Consider the following 14,554-nt stretch of genomic DNA (forward strand, 5'->3'; position numbering starts at 1 on the left):
CTTTTGTACAGGAATTCAAGATTATTTAGTGGATTTTTTCATGCAAAGCAAGAGCCATTGGCATTTCAGAGCTCTAGCACTTGACACATACATGATATACACAGAAGAATAGGATTAAAAGAGTGAAGTCCAGTGATGAACCCCTACTTGCTCCAAAAGGCTTTGAATCAGACTTACCTAACATATATAACTTGGCTATACTTGGTAGATGATCAAGAGGGTGTGGTGAAGGCACCAAAAGCACATAGCTTTTCTACTGGGTTTGGATGAAGCTATTTGTAACCTAACAAAACAGCAAGCTAGACTTTCATGTTGTTTGTTGAAACTCAGAGAAATGTTGATCGCTAACATGAATGATATTCATCACTTGTGAAATACGAAGGAGCGCAAAGAGCCATGATCTGACATAGAGGCTGAGTCTAAATGACACAAACCCACTTGAGTTGAATGATAACTGTTGCTACAAAGGCAGCACAAGGGCAACATTAACAGCATTAGAGTTATGTGACATATTAGCAAAGGGCAACAGACAGGTCTCTTCCCAGGCTGACACAAGACTAGGACTAAGACCTACTGCTTAGTTCATCCATGCAAATCCAAGGTTTTATGTCTACATCCCAGACTTGCTTCAGGTGATGTATTTTTTTTTTCTCATTTCTGGCAGATTTTATATTTCTGTAATTTGCCTGGATTTAATTGTCTCTCCAAGAAAATACCCCTCTGACTTGATAGGTTCAACAGAAAGCAAACTAATATATCAATGGTATTATTGGCTAAAAGAAGGACAAATCCAACTGAAAAACAAACAAGAGAAAAACAAGTATGTTAGGTATGACATTGTAGACTATATCTACATTAGCAAACTAGATGATCCTGTTGAACATACCTAAGCACTAGAACTCAATTACCAGTGTTATTTAGTTGATTTTGCCTGAGCCAGTCAATTCTCCCACTCCCCTGAGCTACTTCTGGGAACAGTTTAAGAGTCAGCAGAAGTCAAGAACTGTTCCCAGCAGGCAGCCTGGATGTGACCACTCTGTTTTGAAGGTTAAGAAAATGTGATAATATGAACACAAATCAACTGTGTCAGTTGGTCTTAGGTGACTGAGAAAAGTCACAAACATACTTGCTTGTAGCAACAGAACCTTTTTTTTTTTTACAAATGAGTATGCTTCAGATCCCTTATAATACTAATTTTCAAAGTTGGAGATACCTGTCCCTTCCTTGAGACAAGCTTGATGCTGGGTCTCCCCTTGCATCCCTCGTGCCATGACCAGCTTCTGCCATACTGTGGGGAAAACCAGGCACAAGCAGTGTCCCGTAGCACACTGGCTGCTAAATATCACTGTGATGCTGAGGGCATGACCTGGGGGAAGACTGGGCTCAGACAGATGTTTTTAAGCAGTTGCTGAAGGAGCTGTCTTTGAAGCCAGAAACTCTCTAGCCAGAGCTGCACCAGGGTTAATTAGTCTCCATGGTGAGGCAGGGCTAATGAACTATCAGGAAGTGCTCATTGACACTGTTTTTGAGATCCTAGCATCCTTTTGTAAATCTGCTGAGCTGTCCAGGCTCACCCGTTTCCTCCGAGTTAACCAAAGGTCTCTTGTACTGCATTGCCTTTGTAAATGTGCCTGGAAAGAGTATTAGATCTTTTTGTTCTTTCTTTTCATTCTTTTTCTTTTTTAGTCTGAATCTGGACTTTCTTTTTTTTTTTTTTTAACCTGGCCTTTGCTATTTTTATCTTTTTGTTTTACATCAAACAAAACAAGTTCCCCATGTGTATGTGGACACATAGAAATTTACATGCTTTCAGTGAAGAAACAGTTAACCATTTTCCCTTGATATTAAATATATTATTCATGTCAATATGACACGGATGTAAGACTGCCATTACAAGATCATTACAAGGAATTTCTTTATCCGAGACTATGCTGAGAGGGATGATAATTGTTATTGCTAATAAAAGTAACTGCTATTTCTTGGATTTTAAAATATAATTACATGACAGGGATACTGTGCTGCCATTTACTTACACAACTCACGTAATAACCATATAACCAAATTAGAAATGGATGAGGGGGATAGTGGAGATTAAATCCAATCCTTTACCCTTTCTGATCATCTGAAGCAGGTTCTCCAGGACTGTCTGAATAACGAGCAGGAGGTCTTGCTGTGGTTGCTCAGAGACATTTCTTTCAGCCTCGCGGTAGATGGAGATGATCAGAAGATGCACAAAGCAGTTGCTCATGCTGGGCTGGCTGATGCTGCCAGTGTTAAAGATGAAGGCTCCCCTGTCTATTAGCCCCTTTTATGCTGTGAACCCTGCAGAACTGCTCTCTCTTCCTCTGTATCTTTATACCTTTCATACACACAGGTGCTTTGCAGCCCTCATGCCTTCCCTGTTCTTCCAAACTTCCCCGTCCCATCTCCTCCTTGATGTCGGGATGTTGAGTTTGAAGCTCCCCATCACTTGCCATCACTGACCTACAATGATGTCGGAGATAAATTTCTTCCACATAAATAAGTAGTTAAGAAGAGGAGGCATGCGATTGATCTGCACCATTGAAAGTTTATCAGAAGAATGTGGGAAATAATAACATGATTTGTCACCTGCCTAACACTGAAGATGGTGAACATCTTCTACTCACACTAGTTAGGGTGTACTAAACATTTTATTTTCTGTGAGTTATTGTGGCTATATCTTCCTTTAAATGATGGAACTGAAATATAGTGTGAGAGCCTTGTTCAATGAAAAATACACCAGGCTTCTGTAACATGCCAGTGCTGTTAAATGTATTTTTGCACATGTGTAAAAATAAGTTTTATGTAACTCAGTCATACTCCATTTCTTTAACTTTTCTGCATGTCTCTCTGTGTGGATCTCTGTATGAAATGGTTTTGATGAACAAGAGAACTTTAGTAACACATGTAAAAAGCCCCAGAGGAGTTACATTTGGTACCCTGCTCATGTTTCAAAACTGCCATTTTAAGAGGAGGGAAGGCTGCAAAAGAAAATAACATTTTGGTGTTGTGCAATGGAGGTTGTCTAATACCTGCTTGGAGATGCATTGCCAATTAGTGCTTTGTAGACATGCTTAATAGTACTTTGTTCTATGTACAAAATGTTCATCACGAAATCTTAGCACAGAGGATTCCTCTATATTATTTATTAAATGAACATGACAGAGAGTAAGTAAAGACATGCATCTGAAGTGGCAAGTACTCATCTACATGTCTTGAACACTTGATCTATTATTTAAATCAAGTCTATACACAGAGCAAGAAAATAATCCTCGATAGTAACATAGCTACCATCTTACCTGGTTGATTATGAATCCTAATTAAAGCTCATTTATTAATTTTAATTGTGCTGCATGATTAATAAAGCAACACACAAGTGCTGTCCTAGAAGTAAGTTATCATAACCTCTATAACTATCTGATATGTGTATTTAGTAACTCCGTACATTTTCACATTCTCAGTGAACAGGACCCACTAAAATTACAAAAAAAATACAATATTAAAATATGTATGTATATTGTATCACATTTGTCTAAAATGTGTTTTATTTGCACTATTTTGAATGCTTTTGTTTGTGATTTTTATGAGTTTATTTCACTTCTGGTATATTCATTTTCTTCTTCCATTTTCACCTTTCCTCCTATATTTTTCCCCAAAAATAAAAACAAGAAATAAAAATATGAAACAAAGACAAAATTAATGGAAAAAAGAAAGACAGTGAAAGGACAAATTTATTTGAAAAATGAGCACTACAACACTTGACATAAAAAAGAAAAAAGAAACCAAACGTTCTTCATTCCCCTTTTGCCACTTTGCTAAAACAGAGAGGGAATGAACAGAAGCAGGTTTTCTTCCTAAGTTTTCATTAACAAGAAATAGTTTGGTAAACATATGTACATATGTACACTTTATTACCTTTTCTTATTGGGAAGGGACTTTTGAAAACTTTGTTCACTTTAAAAGAACAAATGTTGCAGCTCATTGAATCCGAACAATTATAAAAACAATAAAAGAATAAGTGAAAATGATCAGCTCTAGCATTTGTAACTATGCTGATGTGTATCCAGATCGTCTCTGATCATCTAGACATATACCCATGCATTTCTTCTGAGCTGGCCATAGAGTTTTCTTCAAAAATCTACATTCCCCCAGCTGAGGAATGGCATTAAGGGCTCAAATTGCCTTCATACTTAGCACTGTACTAGACATGCAAAAGCTCTTTTATTTTTGGAAAGGTACGATGCTCAGCATTTCCTGATAAGCACAACCACCCCAGCAGGGTACTTGGGTAAGTTGTAGCTGTGCCAGAAACCACTCATCAGGACAGGACACCTACAGGATGGTTGAGCAATTTTATGGGGCTAGATTCTCACATTTGTAATATTTCTCACTCAATCATATTCTTTGTTATTGTCTTGGAGTTAGCTGGCTCAGATGGATTGTCCAAGGCTTGTTGCAGAGATCTACTGACCTTGGCCTGGAGAAGCACAGTTGCATGAGTGGCAGCCCTGCACCACTCGCGAAACAGACAATTATGCACCACATGCCTGCTAGACAGAATAACTACATTTCTCTCTTTGCTCTGTGTGCCAGCTGGCTGCAAAATGTAGGATGGATATGCAAAATGCAGGATATGCAGGAGCATGTGGTTTTTGTTTCCAAATCAATTCCTGCATAGCTATGACCTCTGCCAAAGTTCAAATTTGCACACTCTTCTGTAGGGGAGTGAAGGAGAATGACTGCTTTGAAGGCTGTTTTGAGCTGTTTGATGAAGAGTTTGATAAAGCCACAGGAAAAAGACCTGGAGTCCCTTGGTGTGTTGGGGCAATACAGATAGGATATGTAAAGCACTAGAGATAAATGCTGTGGCCTTCAGAGCTCCTTCAGCTCCCTCGCAGTACAATCTACAGCAGTTGTGTGTGCATTGTTGCACCTGTGTCAGTCCTAAATACCTCTAAAATACAGTCAGCGAAACAGCAGTTATTACAGACATACCTTGGTTTATCTTATTATATAACGTGCCATGTGAAGTATTCCAGACATTGTTTTCTTGACCCATATGAGGATCAGGATGACCTTAGTAGATAAATCTACATAGTTGATGACAAAACCTCAGCTGAGACAAATCAAGATCTCCCCACTTATTTGTGAGGAGGCCAAGATATGACCTTGCAACTTCACACATCTGTATAACTTTAGTTATACTGAAATAAAAACTGCTATGACTTTGGTAACCAAATATTCTCTTAGATGAGCCAAAGAGAGGGGTACTGCTAGAACCAATACCAACAAACAGAGGTGATCAAGTTGGAAATGTGAAGGTTGGGGGCAGTCCTGGCTGCAGCGACCATGAGATGTTGGTGTTGGTTCACAATCCTGAAAAAAGAAGGCTGGGCAAGAAGTAGCACTGCAACCATGGACTTTAAGACAGCTAACTTTGACCTCTTTAGGGAACTCCTTGGAGGAATCCCCTGGGCAAGGGTTCTAGAAGGAACAGGGATGCAGGAGAGTGGGCTACTATTCAAGCACCACTTTCTCCAAGCTCAGGATCGGTGCATTCCTGTAAGACAGAAGTCAAGCAAGGTGGGCAGGAGACCTGCATGGATAGGCAGGGAGCTGTTGGGTAAAATTAATGAGAAAAAGAGCACGTACGTAATTTGGAAGGGCCAGGCCGCATAGGAAGAATATAGGAACATTGTCAGAGAATGCAGGGATGCAATGAGGAAGGCCGAGGCCTGTTCGGAATTAGAGATAGGGAGAGATGTCAGGGGCAATAGGAAAGGTTTCTACAAAAACATCATCAGCAAGGGGAAGCCTAGGGAAAATGTTAGTCCCCTGCTGAATGGGGAGGGTGCCTTGGTGGTGGAGGATGTAGAGAAGGCAGAGTTACTAAATGCCTTTTTTGCTTCTGTCTTTACTGCTAAAGCTAGTCCCCATGAACTTCAGAGCCCAGAGACAACAAAAAGAACCAGAAGACAGGAAAATTTTCCACTCGTCAAGAAGGACTGGGTTAGGGATTATTTAGGCAAACCGGACACCCATAAATCTATGGGATCAGATGGGATGCACCCAAGAGTGCTGAGGGAATGGGGTGGGGTGGGGCGGTTATTGCGCAGCCTCTTTCCATCATCTTTGAGAAGTCATGGAGAACAGGAGAGGTGCCAGAGGAGTGGAAGAAAGTCAACGTCACTCCAGTCTTCAAAAAGGGCAAGAAGGAGGACCCAGGAAAATACAGGCTGGTCAGCCCTACCTCCATTCCTGGAAAGGTAATGGAGCAGCTCATCCTAGAGACCATGTCTACACATGTGAAGGAAAAGAAGGTGATCAGGACTAGTCAGCATGGATTCACCAACGGGGAAAGTCATTTCTGACCAACAGGATAGACTTCTACCATGGGATGATTGGCTGGATGGGTGGTAGGAGAGTGCTGGATGTTGCCTACCTTGCCTTCACCAAGGCTTTCGACACAGTCTCCCATAACAACCTCATAGGCAAGCTTAGGAATTGTGGACTGGACGAGTGGACAGTGAGGTGGATTAAGAACTGGCTGGATGGCAGTTCTCAGAGGACGGTGACAAATGGTGCTGGGTCTAGTTGGAGGCCTGTGGCCAGTGGTGTCCCACAAGGGTCAGTACTGGGCCCAGTGCTGTTCAACTTGTTAATCAATGACTTGCATGAGGGCACAGAGTGCACCCTCAGCAAGTTTGCCGATGATACCAAACTGCGAGGAGTGGCCCACACTCCAGAAAGCTGTGCTGCCATTCGGAGAGACCTAGAGAGGATGGAGAGTTGGGCAGAGAGGAACCTCATGAGGTTCAATAAGGACGGGGCAGTGTCCTGTGCTTGGGGAGGAATGACCCCAGGCAGCAGTACAGATTAGGGGTTGACCTGCTGAAAAGCAGCTCTGTGGAGAGGGATTTTGGAGTCCTGATTGACAAGTTAACCATGAGTCAGTAATGTGCCCTTGTAGCTGAGAAGGCCAATGCGATTCTGGCCTGCATCAGGAGTGTTGCCAGCAGGTCGAGGGAGGTGATCCTGATCCTGCGCTTCTACTCAGCTCTGGTGAGGCTGCACCTGAAGTATTTTGTGCAGTTCTGGACTTCCCAATACAAAAGAGATGTGGAGCTTCTAGAAAGGGTCCAGCGTAGAGTGACAACGTTGATTAAGGCAGTGGAGCATCTCTCTTAAGACTAAGTGAGCTGGGCCTGTTTAGCCTGGACAAGATTGAAAGGGGATCTTATCAACATGTAGAAATACCTGAGGGGAGAATGTAAAAAGGATGGGGCTAAACTCTTCTCAGTGGCGGCCAGTGACAGGACAAGGGGTAATGGGTACAAGCTGAAACCCAGGAAGTTCCATCTCCATGTGAAGAAGAACTTCTTTCCTGTGAGAGTGACAGAGCCCTGGCACAGGCTGCCCGAAGAGGCTGTGGAATCTCCTTCTCTGGAGACCCCGTACCATGTGCTCCAGGTCCCCTGCTTGAGCAAGGGGATTGGACTAGATGATCTCTAGAGGTCCTTTCCAACCTTAACCATTCTGTGATTCTGTGATTATAGAATTAGTGGCTTTTTCAAATGCTTATTAGAAAATTTTATCCTAGGAATTGGGTAAGTAAAAAATATGCTTGCCTTGTGAAAAAAAAAAAAAAAAGAATACTAGGACAGGTGAGTGTAAATATATTCAATAAAATTCAAAATAGGATGGAAGCAATGCTGTTATATATATATATTTTCAATAAATAATTTATCAATACATCTATATACCTGTGGATTTGAAAATGCTTTAGCAAATGGATTTGTTATTTAGTAGAAATTAATTCACGCTAAAATTTAATTGTGGTCAAGCTGTTAAAATACTTATTATTATAAACAATATAAAATAACAAAAACAAAAATGAACAAACAAAGAACACAGAATCTGGTTCTTTGCTTATCTTTTCAAGGCTTTTTTTTTGCATTTTCCTTTGAAACTTCTTTCCTTTAAAGAACCCTGGAAATAGTTACACTCTTTTATACTATATGACTTCCTGTTTCTCTTCTCATTTTGCTGTCCCCCTGCCTCCAAACATCTATTTAACCATGGGGTAGATTTCATTCCATATAGTTTTATGTGCCTAAAAGTTAGAAACCCAGAATTTCTGTCTTTGGTGTGCTGTGCAGATGCAGTCATCTAACCCTCCTTGCCTCCTACTGCGGATTTCAAAAGGAGTGTCTGATATACCCAGAATTGCTTAAGAAGTCCTTCTCGGAACTGAGACCTTCTTCACGTTTTCCTCTCAGTTACAGACTTCTAACTTTCTTTTAGGTGCAGAAGAAGACTGAGGAGAATGTATGTGAGAATGTGAGATCAGTGTGTACAAACATCTTAAGGGAAGTTGTCAGTAGGATGGGGTCAGAGTATTTTCAGTAGAGCAATAGAACAAGTGGCAACAACCACAGACTGAAACACAGGAAGTTCTGCCTAAATTTGTGGAAAAAACTTCTTGACTGTGAGGGCGACTGAACACTGGTGCAGCTTGTCCGGAGAGATGGTAGAGTCTCCTTACCTGGAGATATTGAAAAGATGTCTGGATACAGTCCTGTGCCACTTGTTCTAGGTGACTGCTTATGCAAAGGGGTTGGAGAGGGTAGGAGATCTCCAGAGGTCCCTTCCAGCCTCAGACATTCTGTGTTCTTGCAATTCTGTGACAGGACAGAGATCCTCTCCAAAAGGCCATTGATACCTCTTTCTTGACCATGAATGTTAGAGTGCGCTGAATGTGAAGATACCTAATCCTTCTCTTTAGTCTATGCCAGGAGACTACGGTGCCTCTTACAGACTGGACAGAGTTGGATGGGGAGCATTTCATCCTTGTGCTGCTGCTTTTACTGAGCACACCATGAGTTTTGTGAAGGTGGACTGTGGAACTTAAGTGTACTGCACTTAATGGTAGGGTCTCTCCCATTTACAAATATTTTTAGTCAAATTGCCTTACACAGATGGATGTTGGAGGGATTACTTGCCCAAGAAGAAGAACAAAACCCAGCAATTCCATCCTATTTTGGGTTATAGCTATTGCAGAGAAGAACCTGAAATATGTCCAACCTTAAATATTCCCAGTAAACGCAAAGAGAACAAATCATAGATAGTAACTCATGCAACTAATCAGAGAACAAAAACAAAACAAAACAAAATAAAACAAAAGGGAACAAATGTTTATTTTCACCATGTCTCAGAATCTGCTTTTTTTTTCATAAAACACTAATATAATATACAACCAATGAGTGACCATTGGGTCATCTGTTCTGGTCTTTTTTCAGCCTTTCTTTTGCTGCTTAGATAATTTTTTTTTCAAGGATTGGTTTGTCTTGTCCCGTCATCTCCTCTCCTGTCCTTCCCTGTATGCTCTGCTTCTCCATGCCACCATTTACTCATTTGATGTGGTTACTAAGGAAATAACAGTTGCTACAATGCCGGTATTACGGCTTTGAGGAACTTGCTCAATACTTATAGCTGGTCAATTTCTATCTTAAGAAACTTCTTATGAGTGCACTTAATATTCAGCCTTTCAATTTTCCTTTTTCAGTTCATTAATTTGAACAGTAATTTCATCCATTTCAACACTGAATTGCAATCATGTACTGTCTGGGTAAAATACTCTACTGATAAATTCAATAAAGTCATTTTCCTTACACTAGCTATTTTACTTACAGTTTACCCATTACCATAGCTGAAGATTCATCTGCTAAGTTTGAAGCTGTAAACTGATACAAATATAGACTTTTCTTTTTAAACTTCTGCACACAAATGGTTGGTTTGGCCCTCCAGCCATAGCAGAACCTCACTGCTTGTGATTTAGGAACTTCAAAGGGTTCCTTATCTGTTTCATATACCAAATCATTTCACGTATCAAACTGCCATACTGGTGATTTTTAAAGATTTTAGGTTTTCCCCTCTTGCTTCATGTTCTATCACATCTGTGGGATTGTTTATTGTTATGACTTTTTCAGTGAGTTAATGGGGACTGAATATCACAAACAAATATATGCATAAGTAGGTAAAAATTGGCATTTCATTTAGAATACTTCAATGACTGATATGGGGCTGTTCCTAGCTCTCCTGCAAAACACTCCTGGTGAGCCTCTGAGTAACCTTGACTGGGATGTACTGAAATTAGTGTCCAGGATCTTCTGGACTACAGCTTGGCCAAAAATCCCACTTGATCTTGGCAGGTGCCCATTTCCTTATCTGTGAAACATGGATAGAAGACATTTTCTCCCAGGGCTTTATTGTAAGGACAAATTTATGTATGATGGTGACATACTTAGAGATCATTCAGGGCCAGAAAGGTGTGAGATTAGTTGTTTTGAGGAGATGGTAACTATATGCCTGGCATAAAATTGTAAGAACAGTACTCCTGGATTAGACCCCACTGATACTGATCTCTGATAGTATCAGATAGGCAAAAGCTATAAGAGGGCAGCACCCAGTGATCTTTTTTCTGATACTTTTTTTTTCCGAATGATCTTCATCATTCAGCCATCTGTAGCTTATGTTAGAAGTTATACCTACATCTTTGTTCCTGCTGCTTTTGATGTTCTCTTTTCTGTAATACAATTAAGAAACTGATGTATTATTTTATATACAGTTGAGCAAGGATAAGATTTTGCATTTTGTTTCTCAATATTTACGTTATTGGACAAGTCCAGCTTGCTGTCATACAAGATAATCCTAATCATTAACTCTCAAATAATCATAAGTTTTATGGAAAAGCTTTCATGTCAGAAATCCCAAGTCTTCAGAGCATCCCTGTGAAAGAGAAGTGTAAGAGCTATTTGAACTTCACAGAACTCATTTCATAGAGACTGAAAGCACTGTGGTTTGTAGGGACTGGTGCCAAATCAATTTTAATCATCATTTAAGGAATGAACCTGCAGAGGAGCTCCTTACATCAAGGCTCTCTTTATTTCCATAGTAAGAAAGCATTATCCACACCCAGGAAACATCTGAAACCCAAGAAGTTCAAGGTATCTGTAACACAGAAATCACTTCTCTCTCCATTTCTCTCTTAAGTGGAGGCATGAGCTGGTATCTATGAAAGAGCCATTACTATTTATCCAGATCGCTGAGCTGCCACATCTTTGCAGTGGTCTAGAGGCCTATGAGCTCTTTTCTTCTGAGCCACTCCAACCACTGTAAAGTCAGCCTTACAGTCATTATGGAAAGTGAGAACAGGAGAATTCTAATCCTAAAATGTAAAAAAAAAAAAAAAAAGAGTGAGAAGGAAGAAAAAAAAAGTGAATAGTATTGTTTGTCATGCTGTTGTTTGCCATGCTGTATGGTCTTCCAGAAGGAACAGATTTGGGAATCTGTGTGCCTACAGCTAGACCAGATCTATAAGCATTTGAAAGGGTATGGATGCTTTTGTTGGATACAGTGAATAAACGGATGGGCCTTTCCCAGGCATCTAACTCCAAACTGAGACAATTATATTTTTTTAGCTTGCAATGCTGAAGCTGTCTTTTATCAAAGATGAGATGATAGAGAGGGGCAATCTCAGCTGCTGAGCTGGCAGTTCCACTGCAGTTCCATCTCACATATTTATTTTTGAGGACACTGTGCCTTGCTGTTAGTAATGAATATGAATGAATGAATGGCACAACCTTTTCTTCTAAGGGAAATAAAAAAAAATCACAGAAAAAAAAAAAAGTACATCTCTGAAAGTGCCCACCACTGCATTCTGCAAGCCAAAAATATAGGCGGAGGTCAATGACAAAATAGGGATTCCTGTTCCCATTTTACATGTGCCAAAGATTTCCAAACATCTGCATGGGAGTGGTAGACACAAATAAGACCTATCTCCACGTGTGCTGTTTGGGGATGCAAGAGGAATCTAGGAAGAACACGTTATCTACCCAAAACAGCACAAGTGCCCCGTGCGTAGGCACTTTGATCCCAAAGTTTCTGAAGTGTACACAGGCCCTGTTTTAATAGCTATCGTTCTTCACTTTGGATAGAATATATTGACATAAAAGTTTCAGGCATTTAACAAACAGCAAACATTACAATGAGTACAAATATTTGCTCATTTATTTTTCATGATATGCTTAGGTCTACTGAGGGAGACAATGTATCTTTTTAAGATATCACAGGCTATTAATACTGCATAACTGCTTTACTTTATTATTATTTCTGTTGTTCCTGCTCTTATTATTATGTTACCCAATATGTTTAACTGTTGTCTCTCTCAGGATTTTCAAGAAGTCTCTCACAAACTTTCCCATTGCAGAACACCATTCCACTGGAAGATCTGTAATATCCCTTTCCTGTGAGGTTTTAAGGAGTGGGATGGTGGATTTTAGCAAGTCTTTCCGGTTATTACAAAATACAAGCAAAGCTACATCTTCTGTTTGTCTTTATAGCATGTCGAATTTCTGCAGGTAAGGCAGTGAATATGCATAGACTTCTTAAAGGTATTTAAGGATATATATATTTTTTTAATTAAAGAAACACCTTCTGTAGGTTTTATCTTTTTGTTCCTTTCCTCCATTAGAAACCTGGAAAGTAGAAGCATCAAGGACTGGAAAATGAGTTATTTTGCTTTAAAAATAATAACATTATTATTAAAACACACCTTTTGGGTGGTTTATTACAAAGTCTATATTCTTATATGTCTTGTTTTGTTTTATTTTGTTTTGTTAAAGGAAAGAACTTAGACAATCTTAGACAATTCTTCTAAGTGACAAAGTTAAGCTAAGCCACATACCTGGCTTCCTTAGACTGTGACTCTCAAGGTTGTGAACATCTGAGTTTTCCATCTTAGATACTGGGCCATAATAGTGTCTCCTGGTCTTCTTACTCCACAGTTGCACATGGTGAAAAAGGAGAGCTCTTGGCTTGACTGAACTATTTCCTGTGGGAAACAACTATCTTTAATACAACTTGTGTTATGTCTTCAGAAGAACATTTTGCACAGACTATAGGTTTTTAGGCAACGTATTTTTCTCCATATAGAATATCTTTTAAAGACTCTAAAGGACAGATTTCTTATCATACAGTAGAAGAAAAAAAATGTAGAAAGTTAAATGCAAACTACACATTAAATTTTGGGAAGGATATTGAATGATAAAAGCAGTCAATTCAACTTATCTAATTTAAGTATCTTTTATTAAACTGCACGACTAGCTCCTCTGAATGGTGATGTCTAGTGCAGATTGTATACTCTTGCCAAAAAGAAATGATTAAATAGGATCTTAGTAATAATTTTGATGACCAGGAAAATATGCATGAGTTTATTTTCATCTTCTCAAAAATATACATTATTCTGTAATGAAGTATAACAAAAGAGAGGGATTAGCAGGGTAAGTTGCTTATAGAAATTAAGGTGCATGCCAAGAAGTAGGATAAGTTACTATATATTTATATATATTTTAATTGGTCAAACAAAAATGAGAAAATATTGAGATGTTTCAGAAGGATTTTATTAAAGAAAGGGAGGATTAAAACAAGTATGGGATCTTTTCATGTGGCCTTAACTTATCATGTATTCAAAGGTCAGCTGAAAGCTGCAAAGAAAATCAATTTGTCACAAACTGCTTTGCATGAACTATTGCTGTCAATGAACAGGAGCGAAACACTTCCACGGGCAGGGCCTGTCAACATGGCAAGAATAAACACTCAACTTCAGCTCTTCTACCATGCCCAGATTACTTTTCCCCTTCCCACTACGTAAATTTGTATAGCTCTGGCAGGCCCTCTCATTGAGGTATACTCTGACAATAAAAGAACCCTATAAATCTGCCTTCTGAGGTCAGAAGATCAAAGTGGATGATAAAATCAAAACCATTGAATATTTTTATTGGAAAGGGAATTTTAAAGATGACCAACGTGTTACAATGAGCTTGATGGAGATCCCGATCTATAACAGATGAATGCTGAGAACTTGAAGGTACTTTTGAAGGATATATATGTAAATGTATATGTATACATGTGTATGTACACACACAAACACACACAGGCGCATTGAGGAGCAGGGTCTCAGTGCTGGTGGCCACAGACCTTTATTTAGGGTCAAGCACAACTTATCTATTTTCCGATCCCAGAGAAGCCCCCGCCCTGCCCGGCAGCACGCGGAGCCCAGCAACCAACCAGCCAATCAGGCAGGGGATCACGCATGGACTGCGCGCGAAGCTGCCCAATGAGCTGCCTGGTCACGTGCTGGCCACGTGGCTGCAGCTCCCGCCTCTCCTGCTCAGCGCCCCCATCTGCTGAGGAGACACTGCCCGGCACCGGTCCCGGGCTGACTGCCACACACACACACACACACACATATCTGTCTTTCTGTCTGTCTTTCTATCTATCTATAGATATTTCGCCCTGTACATATCTTTTTTTTCAGTGTAAAAATTCAGATCCTATTTAATCTGGAAGATTGTGATTCCTGAAGAAGCAGACTCATACTGAGATCATAAGAACCATGCATGGAAAGAAAAAAAAAAAAAGGAACATTGCAGTAATTAAGTAGTCGTCCAGTCAGCGGTGGAATTAATGAAGC

The sequence above is a fragment of the Tinamus guttatus genome, unplaced genomic scaffold, assembly GCF_059628265.1.
Source record: "Tinamus guttatus ecotype Peru unplaced genomic scaffold, ASM5962826v1 Tinamus_guttatus_pri_ptg000038l, whole genome shotgun sequence".
Taxonomy (NCBI): Eukaryota; Metazoa; Chordata; class Aves; order Tinamiformes; family Tinamidae; genus Tinamus; species Tinamus guttatus.